This window comes from Giraffa tippelskirchi, chromosome 3 (genome assembly GCF_054371585.1).
Source record: "Giraffa tippelskirchi isolate mGirTip1 chromosome 3, T2T-mGirTip1v1.2.pri, whole genome shotgun sequence".
Taxonomy (NCBI): domain Eukaryota; kingdom Metazoa; phylum Chordata; class Mammalia; order Artiodactyla; family Giraffidae; genus Giraffa; species Giraffa tippelskirchi.
Genome location: NC_137277.1, coordinates 142785209 through 142803547, shown reverse-complemented (window position 1 = coordinate 142803547; position 18339 = coordinate 142785209). Strand labels below are relative to the sequence as shown.

At 38.3% G+C, this 18339-nt stretch overlaps 1 protein-coding gene and 1 long non-coding RNA gene across 2 annotated transcripts in view; both read left to right on the top strand.

Moving 5' to 3' along the window:
* Positions 1-18339, top strand: part of LOC145540482 (uncharacterized) — a 177888-nt gene that overhangs the window by 68603 nt on the left and 90946 nt on the right. The window lies entirely within an intron of this gene.
* LOC145542536 (uncharacterized) lies at positions 1684-17995 on the top strand. The gene is made up of 3 exons (XR_014079911.1): positions 1684-2179; positions 16997-17054; positions 17744-17995. It is a non-coding gene; the product is annotated as an uncharacterized LOC145542536 (long non-coding RNA).

Here is an 18339-nt window from a genome sequence, read left to right as displayed (position 1 = left end):
GAGCTGCTGTAGAGCACGTCTGCCCTGCTTTTGCAGAACTTCAGTTCTCCTAGAATGACCCTTCAGTGTGTCTGTGAGTCCCCAGGGTGGGATTCATTGTGCTTGGACAGTGTGTGCCTGCCTTCTGCCAGTCATTCACTAGGAACCACCAGCTCCATTGTAACTGAATCAGGAGCCTGCAGAGGCCACAGCTGCACCTTGCTTTGCTGCATACTGGGAAAAATGTTATTCTTCAGTTTTGAGTTACACTTTGTGTTTGCTCATGGACTCTTCTCACCATGGGCCTTAGAAAGGACACCTTGGGGGTCAGCCCTGAGACAAAGCAGAGCAACAGACACAATACTGGACTCAGAAATGCTGCTTTTCTCTGTTGGCCAAAGCTCTGTACCTGCCTTCCTGTTCTGTTAGGGATGAGCCCTTTGCTAAGGGACTCTGAGTGCCTCATGCAAACAGGTTTCTGGAAGACCCAGCTACCAGCCTGCCAGCCATATCCATGTCTGTGTGAGCCCCAGCAGTGGGCACAATCCAGATCACAAGGGGACATTTCATGCACATGTGTATGCATCCATGTGGGCTGATATAACAGAAAACCATAGACTGGGTGCCTCATAAACAACTGACATGTATTTCTCAGAGTTCTGGAGGGTGGAAAGTCCAAATTCAAGGCACAGGCAGATTCTGGGAGAGCCCATTTCTGGTTTGTAGATGGGCTATCTTCTCTCAGTATTCTCACATGGAGGGAAGGGGCAAAGGAACTCTCTAGGGTCCGTTTTATCAGGGCACTAACCTTATTTATGAGGGCTCCACCCTCATGACTTAAGCATTTCCCAAAGATCCCCCTTCTAATACCATCACACTAGGTGTTAGAATTTCAACATATGAATTTGAGGGGGGGGGCACAAACATTTAGTCTATAGTAGCAAGTTATTAATGAAAGCGTCAAGTCCACTGTTACTGCTCTTGAGTCAGCACAGTGTAAATAATCAGAATTCTAAGATTCTGCCTATAATTAGGGAAAATTATTTTAAAGAAATCTCTTGACTCTGAATATAACATAATATGGGGTGAAAAATGCAAAGGAAAAGAAAAAATATCAGGTAATATGGGAAGAGGAGTTGATAAGATGAAGAATACTAAAGGAACTGGATTTTTAACCCATTTTAGGCTTAACAGAGGGATTACACTTTTGCAAAAGAGTCACAGCATGATGCACTTGCATTCTGTAAATAAAAATTAACTCTAAATTTAAAAATCAAAATGGACAATAGAAAACATTGACATGTTAAACTATAAAAGAAAACCAACTGTTATATAGAATGGAGAAGACTATGTACCTAATTGTATCAGTCTCTTTTAACTTTCATTTTCAAGGTTATCACCCTTCAGTGAAGATAAACACTACTAAGAGCTTGTCAGCTCTTTTTGAGACAGGAAAAAGAATTCATTTCTCTGCCTGTCTCAGGGAGATAGATGTGGACACTGGTGTCCTTCTACAAAGCAGTCGATGAGTCTAAAGAAGATGAAGTGGCAGCATGTTGATGGAGTATATTCAGAGGTGACAAGCAGTCGTGCAGACAGTAATGTTTTCTTCATTATTCTGCAAACAAGACTTTAGGGAGCTCTTACAACAGGAAAAGGGAAAAATGTTCCACACCAAGGTTAGAAGTTAGGGACACATTGTGCTTTGAAGAGGGCCAGCCAACAGATGAGGACAAGGAGTCTATTTTGCTTGAAGGACAAGAAGCACTTTCTTAAAAAAAAAAACAAAAAACAGAATATATTAAACATTAGTTTAGAATATTCACAGGCTTAAATATGCTTCTGACTTTTTTTAAGGTTAGATTCAAAGTTCTTTTAAGAGAAATGTTATAATTCCCTTGGCAAAGAATGTTCTGGGTAGCCTTTTGAACTGTGTAGGTAGTTAAAGCTGTGAAGGTTTTAAAGTATTATCTGGTCCAATTGCCTCTTTTAAGAGTAGGAAGCTGAGACCCAGAAAATGTTAATTAAGTTACTTGGAGTAACAGGGCTGCAAGGAGATCCAACCAGTTCATCTTAAAGGAAATCAGTTGTGAATATTCATTGGAAGGACTGATGCTGAAGCTGAAACTCCAACACTTTGGCCACCGGATGCGAAGAACTGACTCATTGGAAAAGACCCTGATGCTGGGAATGATTGAAGGTGGGAGAATGGAACGACAGAGGATGAGATGGTTGGATGGCATCACTGACTCAACGGACGTGAGTTTGAGTAAACTCCAGGAGCTGGTATGGACAGGGAGGCTTGGTGTGCTGCAGTCCATGGGGTCGCAAAGAGTCGGACACGACTGAGTGACTGAACTGAACTGAACTGGAGTAACAGGACAGGGCCAACACTAGCACTTTTAGTTTTCTAAGTTTTATTCTATGTTATACTGAATATATACTATGGCACGCAAAATTACAGGAAATGTGTGTGTGTGTGTGTGAAAGAGAAAGTCTGTTGGGCTACCCTGTCATGACATTTTTTTCCTTCTACTGAGGCTCCCCCTGCTGGGTAATACATGGGTAGGGCATCATCTCCTGAAAACATGGCTGCCATTTCCTCTATGTCCTAAGTGGGACTTCTCAAGTTTCCAACAGTGTTCGGTGGAGAAGAGTACTTCTACCCTCCTCCTCTTTTTTGTCTTAAACTCTTTTGAATTTGTTTTTTAATGTAAGATTTTTAGCATAAGCAGGCATGGGGCATAAGACTGTCAGTTTTCCTTGAAGAGGATAAGCCAACAGATAAGGTAGCCTCTGTGATCCATACACTGGACAATTGGCAGGAATTAGAATAATGTGTGGAATTGGTTATTGTTGCTACTTGAGTAGCTTTTATGAATTTCATGGGTGAAAAAGGAAACAAAGGGCTATAGCTGTACATCTTTTTTCTTGAGGTAACTTGGGCTTGTTGCTGTTGTTCAGTAGCCAAGTAGTGTCTGACTCTTTGTGACCCCATGAACTGCAGCACACCAGGCTTTCCTGTCCTTCATTATCTAAGTTTGCTCAAACTCATGTCCTTGTGTTAGTGATGCCATCTAACCATCTCATCCTCTTTTGCCCCCTTTTCCTCTTGCTCTCAATCTTTCCCAGCATCAGGGTCTTTTCCAATGATTTGGTTCTTCACGTCAGGTGGGCCTCTAAGGGGCTCAAAATTCTTGGCAAGAAATCTGTTTTGACACAAGCAGTTGATACAGGAGTGGGTTAGGGGAAGCTCTTTGCCATTCTCTTCATGTTTTGGCTCCAGTGCTTACTTGCCATGTGACCCTGGGTAAGCTATTTAATTCCTCAGAAACTTAATTTCCTCATCTGTGGTATAGGAATAATAAGAGTAGTTCAAATATCTATTTTGAATGAAAGGAGAGAAAGCATTAAATCAGCTAACACCATGCTGACTCAATACACGTTGTTATTGGTATTCCGTATCATTTCTTTCAGCAATGGTTAGGACAAAAAGACTGGCAAGGATCTGGGAAATTATTTTATTTCTTCATATATTTAGTTGTTGGCAAAGAGGCATAGGAGTGTTTACTGTTAATTATCTATTAAAATTTTTTTTAAAAAATTGTATAGGGTTGTCATGACATAGGCAGTAAAGAGATCGGAACTGGCTTAAGGGATCCAAATTTCATCAGATTTCACCATTTATCATGAAAAAACGAGGTGCAGTTGACATTTAGTGCTTAGTTTTTGCTAGCTCAGTATGCCCACTCACGGGTCTGGCCCTTTAATCCCTTAAAAAATTCCTTTCGACTTGAAATTTGGAAGACCTCAACAGTGTGTCACATGACTCAAACAAATTTGCTTTCCAGAGGTGCTGTGGGCACTGCATGCCTGTTGGAGTCTTGCTTGTTTCTGTAGGGTATCCTGGAATCAAAGGGTTTGCTAGAGCTTCCTCTGTAGACTTCCACCTTCAGGGATCCTCAGAATAGCTTAGGTCTAGGGACTGCGCTGAGTAGCAGAGGAAGTAATCCTCTTCATTTCACCCATCTTTGTCTCCTGGTTCCCCTTGAAGAAAAACTTTTCATAATCCTTGCTACCCCTATACAAAGCAAGTTATTTAGAAAGATAAGAGAGCTTGAAAATAGAATAGGCTCAGCAAAATTCCTTTTACTTCACAGTGCGCGTGAACACACACGCACGGAAACACACATGTAGCATTCTTGATGTTTTTCATCTGTTTAGAGTTATAGGTCTTAAGAGACAACCTGGTAGTGTTTACATAAGCACAAGTTACTACACTCAGATTCAAGTAAATCATCACATTATTTATGTTTCTTGGATGACACAATTCTGTTTAAACTGTAGGACCAAGGTACTGATACTCTGCCTTGGAAATAATTACATTTGGTGGTGATAAAATAAATTTGGGCATGTGTTACTTCAATATTCATAAAAACACTTACTCTTGCTCATTTTCCCAACATGTTAGTTATTTAAGAATGTATCTAGAAAATAAATCTTTTTCATATTGTTTCATTATCAGCTCATTTTTCAGATGTCTGTGTAAGGCATAACAATTAAGGTATGATATGTGCTGATAGTGTTAAAAATATCCATTCTTGAATGAAAATGCAATACTGATTGCAGCAGCTTTTATCTAATTGATATGGATATTCAGAACAATGAAATTTGTTATGATATCATTCCCCTGGAAGAACATAGACAGTTAGCTCAACAGGTACAAAGCAAACTACTGATCAGAATCATCTCGGAAGATGTTACATCTGTGTACATGGTTTTAACCTTAAAATGATCATATTGTGCCCTGAACAAACAGTGATGTCACTTTGCTTTCCCTTTATTAATGGTGTGTAGATATATTTGTTGGAACCTTCTAAAACCAGTTTCTATAGTTAACCTTTATACTCCATTGGGCTTGATGACTTTCTTTTACAGTCTCCTTTTGTTTTTATTGGTTTTAAAATTAGGGTTTTAGAATCTTTTAGCTAACAATACTTTATTTTTATTTTTTGTTGTCTTTCTAAAAAGTAATGTATATTGAAATATTCATTCTACAATAAACTACAACTTTAGGTGTACAGTTTGTTGAGTTTTGACAAATTTGTACACTCATATAACCACCACCGCAATCAAGACATAGCACTTTTCTTTTTTTTTTTTTAACTTTCTTATTTTATTTTTTAATTTTTTAAAATAAATTTATTTATTTTAGTTGGGGGCTAATTACTTTACAATATTGTAGTGGTTTTTGTCATACATTGACATGAATCAGCCATGGGTTTACATGTGTTCCCCATCTTGAACCCCCCTCCCACCTCCCTCCCCATCCCATCCCTCTGGGTCATCCCATTGCCCCAGCCCTGAGCATTTGTCTCATGCATCGAACCTGGAATGGTGTTCTGTTTCACATATGATAATATACATGTTTCAATGCTATTCTCTCAGAACGTCCCACCCTCACCTTCTCCCTCAGAGTCCATAAGACTGTTCTATGCATCTGTGTCTCTTATTCTGTCTTGCATATAGGGTTATCGTTACCGTCTTTCAAATTCCATATATATGCATTAGTATACTGTATTGGTGTTTTTCTTTCTGGCTTACTTCACTCTGTATAATGGGCTCCAGTTTCATCCATCTCAATAGAACTGATTCAAATGTATTCTTTTTAATGGCTGAGTAATATTCCATTGTATATATGTACCACAGCTTCCTTATCCATTTATCTGCTGATGGACATCTAGGTTGCTTCCGTGTCCTGGCTATTAAACAGTACTGCAATGAACATTAGGGTACACGTGTATCTTTCAATTCTGGTTTCCTCGGTGTGTATGCCCAGCAGTGGGATTGCTGGGTCATATAGCAGTTCTATTCCCAGTTTTTTAAGGACTCTCCACACTGTTCTCCATAGTGGCTGTATTAGTTTGCATTCCCACCAACAGTGTAAGAGGGTTCCCTTTTCTCCACACCCTCTCCAGCATTTATTGCTTGTAGACTTTTGGATAGCAGCCATTCTTACTGGTGTGAAATGGTACCTCATTGTGATTTTGATTTGCATTTCTCTAATAATGAGTGATGTTGAGCATCTTTTCATGTGTTTGTTAGCCATCTGTATGTCTTCTTTGGAGAAATGTCTGTTTAGTTCTTTGGCCCATTTTTTGATTGGGTCGTTTATTTTTCTGGAATTCAGCTGCAGGAGTTGCTTGTATATTTTTGAGATTAATTGTTTGTCTGTTGCTTCGTTTGCTATTATTTTCTCCCATTCTGAAGGCTGTCTTTTCACCTTGCTTATAGTTTCCTTTGTTGTGCAAAAGCTTTTAATTTTAATTAGGTCCCATTTGTTTATTTTTGCTTTTATTTCCAGTATTGTGGGAGGTGGGTCATGGAGGATCCTGCTGTTATTTTTGTCGGAGAGTGTTTTGCCTATGTTTTCCTCTAGGAGTTTTATAGTTTCTGGTGACATAGCACTTTTCTATTATCCCAAAAGGTGCCTTTGTGTCATCCGAGTTCCATTATGGTCCCATCACTGTCAACTCCTTTTTGTTTTTTCAGTAATAGCCTCCTGTTTTGAAAAATCAGAGGAGCGTATATATGATTCTAGTTATACTTACCAGATTTCTTCACTAAGTGTGAAACTTCAGCTGCAGAGAAGACTGAAGTTGGTTTAAACAAATTTATTTCCAGAGAGGATGTTCTGGTACTCCTGAAGCTCCCTTGGATCTGATTGTTCAGCGGGGCCATCAATTATGAGAACTATCACAGATATTTTTGATAAATTCTCTTTTTGGGTAAGCAAATCATATGTAGTGAACTAACAGCAGGAATTATTTAAGTAAACTAGCAATTCTCTTGATAGAAATATGAACAAAATAGACAATTGATGAATTCGTATGTTGGAAATTCTGCTTTGTTTTTTGGTTATCAACTACATTTGTGTTTACCATCATAAGCATATGTGAGAATGTGTATCTGTGCGAGGATGCATGTTTCTCATAGGCCAGAAGGGGAATCAGAAGATAGAAAAGGGTGATAGAAGATCAGTATGTGTGATAACCCTTTAGATTCTCTATTGTGAGCCTAGAAATATGGCTTAGAAAGTGTAGCTTAAAACAATATGAATTATAGAGTTGTGGAAGCAGAATAATATAAATCCCTTCTTTGAAGAATAAAGGTAAGTTAGATATGGAAATCTTGCTTTAAAAAGGAAATCAGCTTTAATGGAAGAAAAATTGTGAGGCAAATGAGACCTAAAAGTACTCTTTGTTGATTCAAGCATTATGCTGTTAATTGCTTCTCTTTGATGATTAAAAAAAAAGTGCAAATAGAGTCTGTAAGCCCATGGACCTAAACAAAAAATCTTCTTTCTAACAGATCCAGTTGAGACAGCCTCTCAAGTAAGATGAAAACTTGGTTCCGCTCAACAGTAATTGGCAGATTCCTGGGATGTGTTTCCATTTATTGTAAAAAAAACAAAAGCAAAAACCCCACAGATTCTCCTGCTCTCATACTGTTTTATTAGCTAACAGAATGTCAACCTTTGTGTTGTCAAAATCATAAAATATATTTGAAAAAGTTACAAGGGGACAGAAGGCATAATTATCATAGAAGAGAGATGATGACTCAGAAATAGTACTTAGCTTTCTTCAGTCATAACCAAATTTAAAATTAATTTAAGATAAATTTTGGTTTTACCATGTATACAAATTTGGAATATTTTTCTTTTTGTTTGTAATGATCACCCTTTTATTTCACTGTCTTCCTTTTGCTCAAGAGGAAAAAAAAATGAGAGTGATTCTGACCATGTCTAAATCTAAAACTAATTTGGAACTTTGTTTATTATCAAATATAATCCCTGTCCCTCTATGTCAGGGAATGAAGTTATTTCTTCCCACCAGATGAAAGAAAGTTGAAAGGAGGATGCTAGAGCAGAGCTCACAGACTCATTATAGGCCACTGTTCATTTTGTTAATAATAAAATCATTAATATATTTTTCATGTGATTCTTAGTAAATTATAAAGTACTCTCTTTTCTGTCATCACGGCTGAGATTTCATGAACAAAGACTAGCAATTGATACTATTAATACAAGGAGCAGAGGAATCTTGGAGTTGGAATATTAATTTCATTTTAAACTACAGTCATTAGTTGCCTGCCTATTATTTGAAAATGTCTAGCATATAATTATTTAAGGATTTAAAAAGCATAATCAGATAATCGAAGTAAGATTGTGTCAATAATTTTTAAACTACTTTCTTTTCTAAACTAGCATACTCCAATTATAAATGAAAAGAACTTGAAATATTCAGGTTCTCTCATTGCAAGGGAGAGGAGAATAATAATTTTCAAAAGTGTTTTGTGATAAGGTGGTACTGCTACTTGAGCCCTGCCATCAATCTTAAGCCCAAGAGATACACCTCTATGAAGTGTCATATCGCTGGCTCCAAATCTAACTCTATCAAATATTCCCCATGTAATCAGCTGTCATCTTTGGTAACTAGTAGGAGACAACACCCCACTTTCACTTTATTCCTGCTTGAGAGCTCCAGCTTGAGAGACTGGCTGAGACCAAGGACAAAACAGGGAGTCTGGTTTACATAAAATAAAGACATAAAATTCCTGCTTTGTTTCCTGGGCTTCTTCATCCCCTTCCTGTTCTCGAACACATCCTTATCTCTCTCCCAGGCCAGTAAAGTTTGGTGGAAGGAGATCTCACCTTAGTGTCCTATTTTACTTCCCTCAGGCTTATTTTCATCCCGGCACCATTTAATTGGGTCATTCAGAGGTTTCATCTCCTTAGAGAGAGGAGTGAGACTACACAGGAAGCTCTTCTCTAGAGAATTCTAATTAAACCCACTACAGTATCTTGAACCATCGTTCTATGTAGTTATTGGGTATGACTATAAATTCTGATCTGTTCTTTCTGTGCTTGGTATAATTCCTGCCTATTTTTTTTAAAGAGAGGGTTAATCTTGGTTCTTTACATCTATTACTTCTTCTTAAACAAACACAGCAATTCATAGTCATAATTTATGGGTAAATGTGCTTAACACATGAAACAGGACATCTGTATATAATGAAAGAGGAAAAAAACCATATTTTATATCTAGATACCCACTCATACATCATAACCATGATCATAATTATTTTTTCATGAAGATAACTTCATTGTATGTAGTTATTTTCACAAAAGATTGAAAAAAAGTAAGACAAGGGTATGTAATGTTGTTTGATGGTTTTTATGTTGTCTCTCCTAGATTCATGTAACTAGATAACTTGTCAAGATCCTTTTTACCTTTATAATAACATAAAAAATGTTGTTACTTTCTGATTTTAAACAAGAAAAAAGCAAAATCCCAGCACGGCCTCAAAGAAGGTTTACGTCTAATTTTATGAGACTCAGTTACTTAAATGTTTTTTGGTAGCCTGAGGTTTCACAAAGGGAAACAGTAAGTGGATAATCTTCTATATGTTATTAAAAGACATGTGAGAACTTGTAATATAAAACAGATCAAGAGATAACAACAGGACAAAAAGTAAATGGGAAGGCTGCTGCTGCTGCTGCTGCTAAGTCACTTCAGTCGTGTCCAACTCTGTGTGACCCCATAGACTGCAGTGCACCAGGCTCCCCCGTCCCCGGGATTCTCCAGGCAAGAACACTGGAGTGGGTTGCCATTTCCTTCTTCAATGCGTGAAAATGAAAAGTGACAGTGAAGTCGCTCAGTTGTGTCCGACTCTTAGAGACCCCATGGACTGCAGCCCACCAGGCTCCTCGGTCCATGGGATTTTCCAGGCAAGAGTACTGGAGTGGAGTGCCATTGCCTTCTCCGAATCTAGTAGTGAAAAGAAAGAGATAGGTAGGAATTTACATATTATTTTCAGTGTATAATGTCGTTCCAAAGATTAGTACATGCCATCTTTCCTTTCTCTAATAGGGGCTTCAGAGGTCCTTCTGAGTTCAATTCAAGACAATTTATTCTGATGAACAAAAAAGAAAAAAGCGTAAAAATAGCTGTTAATCATTTGGGAGAGAAGGCCATAGTTTCAATTTGTTCATTTCTTGATTGAATATTATACTTCTTATTTAACAGTAACAACTTGAAAATTTTAGATATTGTTATAATTGTCCTGACATCCTCTCTTCATAACTTCAATGCTTTAATTCTTTTTAAATTTCCCACCTTCCCTTATTTATATGTTGACTTCATTTTTGGAATAAAATGAGATTTGTCTGAAGCAGCTATAATTTGATCTTTTAACTTCATTAAGAGTCTGGCACTGAATTTAATGTTTAGATATTTCTGGGTGTCATTATAGAATATTAGAAGGACCTTATTCCTCCTATGCCTTCTCAATCCCAACTCATTTCTCCCTGACCTGATTGCTAATATCTGAAAGTTTATCTGATGAATTTTCTTCCTTTGATACTAAAGTGCAGACACTCCTGGGAAGAACCAATCACTCACATTTTATTATGAATAAGACTTTCAGTTTCATAGAGATATAACTGACATATAGCAAAGGTGCACAACATAATAATTTTACTTTGGAAAAAATTTTTTCCTTATGATGAGAACCTTAGGATATATTCTCTCAACAGCTTTCATATATAACACACAACAGTGTTAATTATATTTATAATGTTGTATATTACATTTCTAGTACTTATTTATCTTGTACCTAGAAGTGACTTTGTACCTTTTAACCTTTCGACCACCTTCACCCAGTCACCCCTACTCTGGTAATCACAAACATAATCTCTTTTTCTGTGAGTTTGTTTTTGAAGTATAATTGACTCCAACAAACACCATGTTGGTTCCTGTTATATAACAGTGACTGGCAATTTCTATACATTTCAAAATGATCACCACAGCTAAGTCTGTTTACCATCTGTCACCATATAAAGATGTTACTTCATTATTGACTACATTCCCCACTCTGTGCATTTTATACCCATAACTCATTTATTTTGCAACTGGAAGTCTATACCTCAGCCTCTCTCACCCATTTATCTACTCCTCCCATCCCCCTTTCTTCTGGTAACCATCTGCTAGTTCTCTGTATCTATGACTCTGTTTCTGTTGTTTGTTCATTTGTCTTGCTCTTTAGATTCCACATATAAGTGAAATCATACAGCATTTGTCTTTTTCTATCTGACTTATTTCACTTAGTTGTAATATTCCATCCATGTTGTCACAAATGGCAAGATTTCATTCTTTTTTATTCAGTTGTATATATGTAATATATACAGCTTCTTGATCCAGTCATCTGTTGATGGACATGTAGGTTGCTTCCATGTCTTGGCTATTGTAAACAATGCTGCAATGAACATAGGGTTGTATATATCTTTTCTGATTAGTGTTTTATCTTTTCTTTGAATAAATACCTGGGAATGGAATTGCTGGATTGTATGGTAGTTCTATTTTTTTTAAAGAATCTCTATAGTGTTTCCCATAGAGGCTCTATTAATTTACATTCCCACCAACAGTGCACAAGGGTTCCCTTTTCTCCACATCTCTGTCAACACTTGTTATTTGTTGTCTTTTGTACAATAGCTATTCTGACAGGTGGTAGCTCACTGTGGTTTTGATTTGCATTTCCCTGATTATTAGTGATGTTGAGCATCTTTTCATGTGTTTGTTGACCATCTGTATGTCTTTGGAAAAATGTCTGTTCAGATCCTTTGTTAGGAGCTGGGTTTTGATCAGTGGTAGAGATTAAAGGAAGAGAACTCTGGCAACTGGTGCTGCTGTTATTGCCATGGTAGAAAGACTGCTGAATGCATAGTTGGGTCTGCCACTCTTTAGCTCTACGAATTTGGAGTCACTTCATTCTCCTGAGCCTCAGCTATGACATCTGAAATATAGAATGATCACGCTTGCTTAGTTTACTAGCAGGATTATTTGGAGCCTCAAATCAGAGTATATATGTGACAAAAGATTCGCAAACCATGACATTCTGTGTAAAGTAAAAACCAAAGCAGAAAATAAATGTGGCCAAGGCAAAGTCTACCCATGTCACAACAAAGGTGGATCCTGGTACCACTTTATAATCATACTCGGAATTCTGAGTGTGAGAACACTCAGGGCTTCCCTGGTGGCTCAGACAGTAAAGAATCTGCCTGCAATGCAGGAGACCTGGGTTCGATCCCTAAGTCGGGAAGATCCCCTGGAGAAGGGAATGGCAACCCACTCCAGTATTCTTGCCTAGAGAATTCCGTGGACAGAGAAGTCTGGTGGGCTACAGTCCATGGAGTCACAAAGAGTTGGACATAGCTGAGTAGCTAACACTTTCACTTTCAGAATTCTGACAAATAAGATGGTCAGGATGCATACGTTGCCTTCTGTGTTTCATTGAGTCAAAGTAAGCCACTTTTCTTTCCTCTTTGCTTCCCTTCTCCGGACCAGTCCATGCTGGCAAGATGAGGGAGGATAGCTCCTGGAGCACAATTCGTCTTCCACCTTAAAGGTTTATCTTTGCCCAGGACCTGAGTCTTTAATAGAAGAGAATTATTTAGGTTTGTGGGAAGCATTAATTCTTCAGGAACAATCTTCTTCAAGATAAGTCTAAGACTAAAATTGGTAGCTGTAATGTAGCAAATTGGAGTGATATTATATTTCAAAGAATGCCCTAATATCTTCAAACGAAGAAGCCATCATTTAAACATGATCAAACTACAGGACTTCTTTGGTGGTCCAGTGGTTAAGATTCTGTGCTCCCAAGTCAGGGGGCATAGGTTTGATTCCTGATCAGGGAAGTAGATCCCACATAACTAAGAGTTCTCAGGCCACAATAATAATAAGATCCTGCATGCTGCACAGCATGGCCAAGAAAGTAAAATAAAATTAAAAAATTATCAAGCTGCAAATGTGTTAGTTGTTATCTTTCTTGTTCGAGAAGGCCAATAAGCACTGATAAATGAATAAATGCCTGCTACCATACAGCCATGTGCACCAGAGCTGTCCATGTGTAGTAGGCAGAAAAATGGACCATAATGAGTTCACATCTTAATTTCTAGAACCTGTGATGGTGCTATGCCATATGGAAAAAGGGACTTTGCAAATTGAATTAGGACAGAGAGTTATCTTGCATCACCCATGTGGGCCAAATCTAATCACATGAGCCCTTAAAAGCAGAGAAGTCCCTCCAACTGGAGGCGGAAGAGATATGTGGAAAGAGAACTTAGATTATAAGTGTGAGAAGGATTTGACATGTCATTTCTGCCTCTGAGATGCAAGGGACCATCAGCAGGGAACAGATACGGCTCTTTAAGAGCTCACGGTGGTCCCTAGCTGACAGCCAACAAGGAAACAGGGACCTACAAGCACAAGGGACTGAATTCTGCCAATAACCTGAACTAGCTGGGAAACAAAGTCTTCCCAGATCCTCCAGATAAGTCCAGCTGGCTGCTGACACCTTGGTTTTGGTCTTGTGAAGCTGGGAGCAGAGAAGCCAGCTGAGCCAAACTTGTATTCTAACCTATAGAAACTGAGGGAAAAACCACTAAGGTTTCGGTAACTAGTTTCAGTGAGAATAGAAAATTAAAACACTATGTGAGAGGCAACTGGAGAGCAAATCAATGTCTGCTGTTTCAAATATCCACCCTACGATTTTCCATTTGGTCTTCATGTTTGAATCATTATTTTTTTCTCATTGCAGCATATGAACATGCGGTATATGATTCTTTAAACCAGCAAATACCTCAGTTTCAGATGCTCTATACCAGAGTACAGCATCTTTCATCTTTTAGTTACTGCCCCCACTGAGGCCCCTCATGGTGAATTCTGTACACAGCTCTTTCTCTATATACAGAACTTTTAAAAATTGGGTTATACATACATACTTTCAGTAAAATGTACTATTATTAAATGTATAGCTTGATGCAGTTTTCATATAAAAACACTTGAGAGCCACTACCCAGGATCAAGATGTAGAATGCTTCCATCACTTCACTGCATCCCACAGGCCTTTTCTAGTCAGTCCTTTTCCCACTCAGAGTCCTCCACTATTCTGACTCTAATCATCTATTAGTTACCCCTGCTGAAATTCACATAAATGGAATCACAGAGTATGCACTTTTATGTCTGGCTTCTTTTGATCAGCATGTTTCTGAGATTCATTCATTGTAATTGTTGTTGTAGTATCAACATATAGTTCATTCTTTTTAGTCCTGTAGAGTTTTCTACTGTATGCATATGTTTGTTCAGTCTCCCATGATGGCTAGGTGGGTTGTTTCCAGTTTGGAGCTATTGTAATAAATTTGCCATAAATCTTCTTGTACATGTCTTTTTGGTGGGTCAATCAGATCAGTCACTCAGTTGTGTCTGACTCTTTAAGATGCCATGGACTGCAGCACACCAGGCTTCCCTGTCCACTACCGACTCCCAGAGCTTGCTCAAACACATGTCCATTGAGTTGGTGATGACATCCAACCATCTCATCCTCTGTTGTCCCCTTCTCTTGCCTTCAATCTTTCCCAGCATCAGGGTCTCTTCCAAGGAGTCAGTTCTTCGTATCAGGTGGCCAAAGTATTGGAGCTTCAGCTTCAGCATCACTCCTTCCAATGAATATTCAGGACAGATCTCCTTTAGGATTGACTGGTTTGATCTCCTTGCAGTGGATGCATGTATTCATTCTTCTTGGATACATAAATATAAGTGGAGTTTCTGGGTCATAGGGTAAATCAATCTATATTTTAAGTCAGGTTAGCCTAAATACTGGAGAAGGAAATGGCAACTCAGTATTCTTGCCTGGCGAATCCTAAGGACAGAGGAGCCTGGCGGGCTACAGTCCATGGGGTCGCAAAGAGTCAGACACGATTGAAGCAACTTAGCACATCCTAAACACAGACTGGATAACCTGAATTAAAATATAGGTTGATTTACCCTATGATCCATGCTTCAAAATTGATAAAGTATGTCTAGCCATTTTCATGTGATATATTACTAATAGAAACACTTCTATTTTTACAAATATACCACAGGTAACATAACATAGGTATGTTCTCTGTATGTAAGAAGAGCTCTATTTTTAAAAAAAAACAAGTACTGATTCAGAACTCTCTGTGATTTAAAACAAGGTAGATACAGGAAAGTTTGATGTTTTTCAAAACTTAGAAGGGCATAGGGAAGGCAGTTTTACTTCTCTCTCTATTTTGTTTTGCTTTGCAGCATCTTCTGTTTTACTCAATAAAGACCATACTTCTCATCTTGTGATCTTTGCTCTCAGCATGAGCAAGCACAATATGAACATTCATAATTTCACCAGTTCAGCCACTTTCCCTTCCTTATCTCTGAATACCTAGGAACCCAACCCTTTGTTTTGCAAAGAGGTTTATATGTGCTCTGGACCATTGAAAAAGAGAGGTTGTTTTTACTTTGGGCAGTTTGAATGATTTCTGAAAAGTCTAATAGTCCACAGGCAACATATGAGCAGTTATTGTGGACACATACATGGACACATTTTAGTCATGAGACGAAGTTAATGTGGTTCTCTATCCACGTGATGTGAGCTGCTCCGTCAGATGGTCTCTTCTGGCCATGGGTTGTTTCCCAAGCTCAGGCCACTCCGCCATAGAATTCTTTAGACTTTGAGTGTTAGCTCTGCTCCTCTCAATGTGCCCTATGAAGTTTTGCCCCACCCTTCTCACTTCCTCTACTTTCTTTATAATTTTTCTATTATTGTAGAAGCTCTGGGTCTTACTTCTTTAAACTTTCTCTTTTGATTCATTGGCAACATTCAGAAGTCAAAAATAAACTTTGCTTATCCTTCTTGAAGCCTGTGGAAGTTTGGACATCTCTGCTGACTTGGAGGAAGAGTGTGTGTGAAGGGGAAGAAAAGCAGAAACAGTATTTCAGTTACGTCATGTATTAAGTCTCTGGGGGAATTAATTATTTATTAATGATAAAGAATCGGCTCACATGGTTATGGAGACTGGCATGTCCAAAATCTGCAGTGTGGGCCAGCAGTCTTGTGATCCAGGAGAGCTGCCAGTTCCAAGGCAGTCTGCTGGACTGCCAGCCATCCAGTCTTCTACATTGCTGCTCCCCTTATCTGGGGAGACTGACCTTTTGTTCTATTTAGGCATTTAATTGATTGGCCCACATTAGGGCAAGCAATCTGATTTGATCAGAGTTCACTGATTTAAATGTTGATCTCATGGGAAAATACCCTGCAAGTTGACACACAATATTAACCATCACATATCATAATACTCATGATCTTCCAGAACACATTATGTCTAAATTGGGGTCTCTCTATGCCCCACTAGGGCAAGCTTTCTCATTTTAGGGGGAAGAATGCACTGTAACTTAAAATGATATGGATTTGAATCCCAGTGATCCTTAGTGGCTACGGCTTTCCAGGTGGCACTAGTGGTAAAGAATCCACCTGCCAATGTAGGAGAAAAAGGAGACATGAGTTCAATCTCTGGGTTGGGAAAATCTCCTGGAGTAGGAAATGGCAACCTACTCCAGTATTCTTGCCTGGAAAATTCCATGGACAGAGGAGTCTGGTGGGCTACAGTCCATGGGGTTGCAAAGAATTGTATATGACTGAGCACACACACATGTGTGCACGATCCTTAGCAGCTATGTCATTTGGAAAGATATTTAGTTTCAGTAATTATAGAGCAGTGGTTCCCAACTAGGGGCAATTTGTCCCTCATCCTACCTTGTTAGAAGACATTTAATAATGTCTGAAAACATTTTTGATTGTTATAAACAGGGTGGGAGGAGGACTTGCTTCCTACCTGTGATAAGTAGAGAGGCCAGAAGTCCTGTTAAATATACTATAGGGCACAGTCCAGCCTCCCCTAACAGGGAGTCTTCTGTCCTAAATGTCAACAGTGTTGAGGTTTTGAAACTTTGCACCAGAGGCACAGTGATCTAGCTAGCATATAATAAAATTGGAAAGGAATAGAAGATGGAAAATTTAGACGACAAGGTAACCAATAAAATGATGCTCAAATTTCAAAAACTAATGTGTACACACTTATGTGGATTTTTTTTTTCCCCACCAGTTTCTAAACAGAAAGTTGGGAAGGTGATATTCTAAGTTGAAGAAAGCTTTATTGGAAGGTAAGCTATACTTGTGGAGTAGAGAGCAGACTCAAATAGGTAAGAAAATAAGCAAAGATAATTTGTCCCTCATGTCACTGGCCTATAGGACACCACTAAGGTTTGAAGCCCTGGGGAGGCAACGGTGAAGGTGACATCACTGTGAGAAATTGGCTCAGGCCAAAAGCGGGGAGTGAACTGTGGCTCAGAAACCTAAGAGAATATTTTTGTAAGAAGATGTAAAAAGATAACTACAGTACAACTTACCAAATGTCTTAAAGTAATAGATGACTATTTTGTTAGTTCATAATTTATTCTGGCAGTCTGTTTAACCATATGCACAGTCTCCCGAATATGATTTAAATGTTAAATCCTAATTATGAAACTCCAATTCAAAACAATTTTAGGCAAGCCTGTCAAGAATTAATGGGAATGCAAATTATGAAGGCAGCCTCATTAGGGAAATTCACATTAATTTTAATTTTGGACAGGTGTAAGCCTCTCTGAACTTAGTAGATCTAAATTAAAAATAAAACTGGTCAAAACTTTTAAAAGGTTATATTCTGCTAACCTGACTGATCCAGGAATATGTAACATAATCTCTTAATAAACAATTTTGAGATAATTAAAAATGTATAGATTATTAGGGATCTTTAAAACTTTTAGGACTGCTTTTGTTGACTTAGTTACCTCTTGTCTTGTTTCAACAGGCTTTCTTTGTACATACTGGATTACTGGAGTCAACTAACTTAGCATGCTGTGAGGTCACTATATGTGTCCTTTTGTTTAATCAGTCTCTGAAAAAATGAAAGACAATTCAATTCTGCCAACTGTGACAAAGAGAAGAAGGAAGGCATCAAAGCAAATGTGAAATTCTTTCCAGTTGGCACACACAGTGAATATTGCTAATAACTTCTTGAATTTTCTGTCATGCTGATCAATATACCCCTTTATTCATTACAGTCAGTATTGTAACATTTTTGGATCATTCATCCATTATTCTTGCACTGACCATTTATTGTAACTTTAAATTTGTGCTCAGCCACTGCACTCTGAATGGGGATAGAGAAACAACTAAGAACAGCTCACAGTCTGGTGGGAGAGACTGGCATTACCAAGCACGGTGGTGCTCTGCATTCTATGTCATATCTATTCATGGAGGAGAGCTGGAGGATGCCTGTCAGTGGCCTGGGACAAGGAGAGTGCCTTAGGAAACCCCTAAGACACTGGGATTTATTTTAAGAGATCACAGTTGTTTAGTTAGGGTGGCAACATAGTGGTAATGGGAAGTGATCTTACCTGGAAA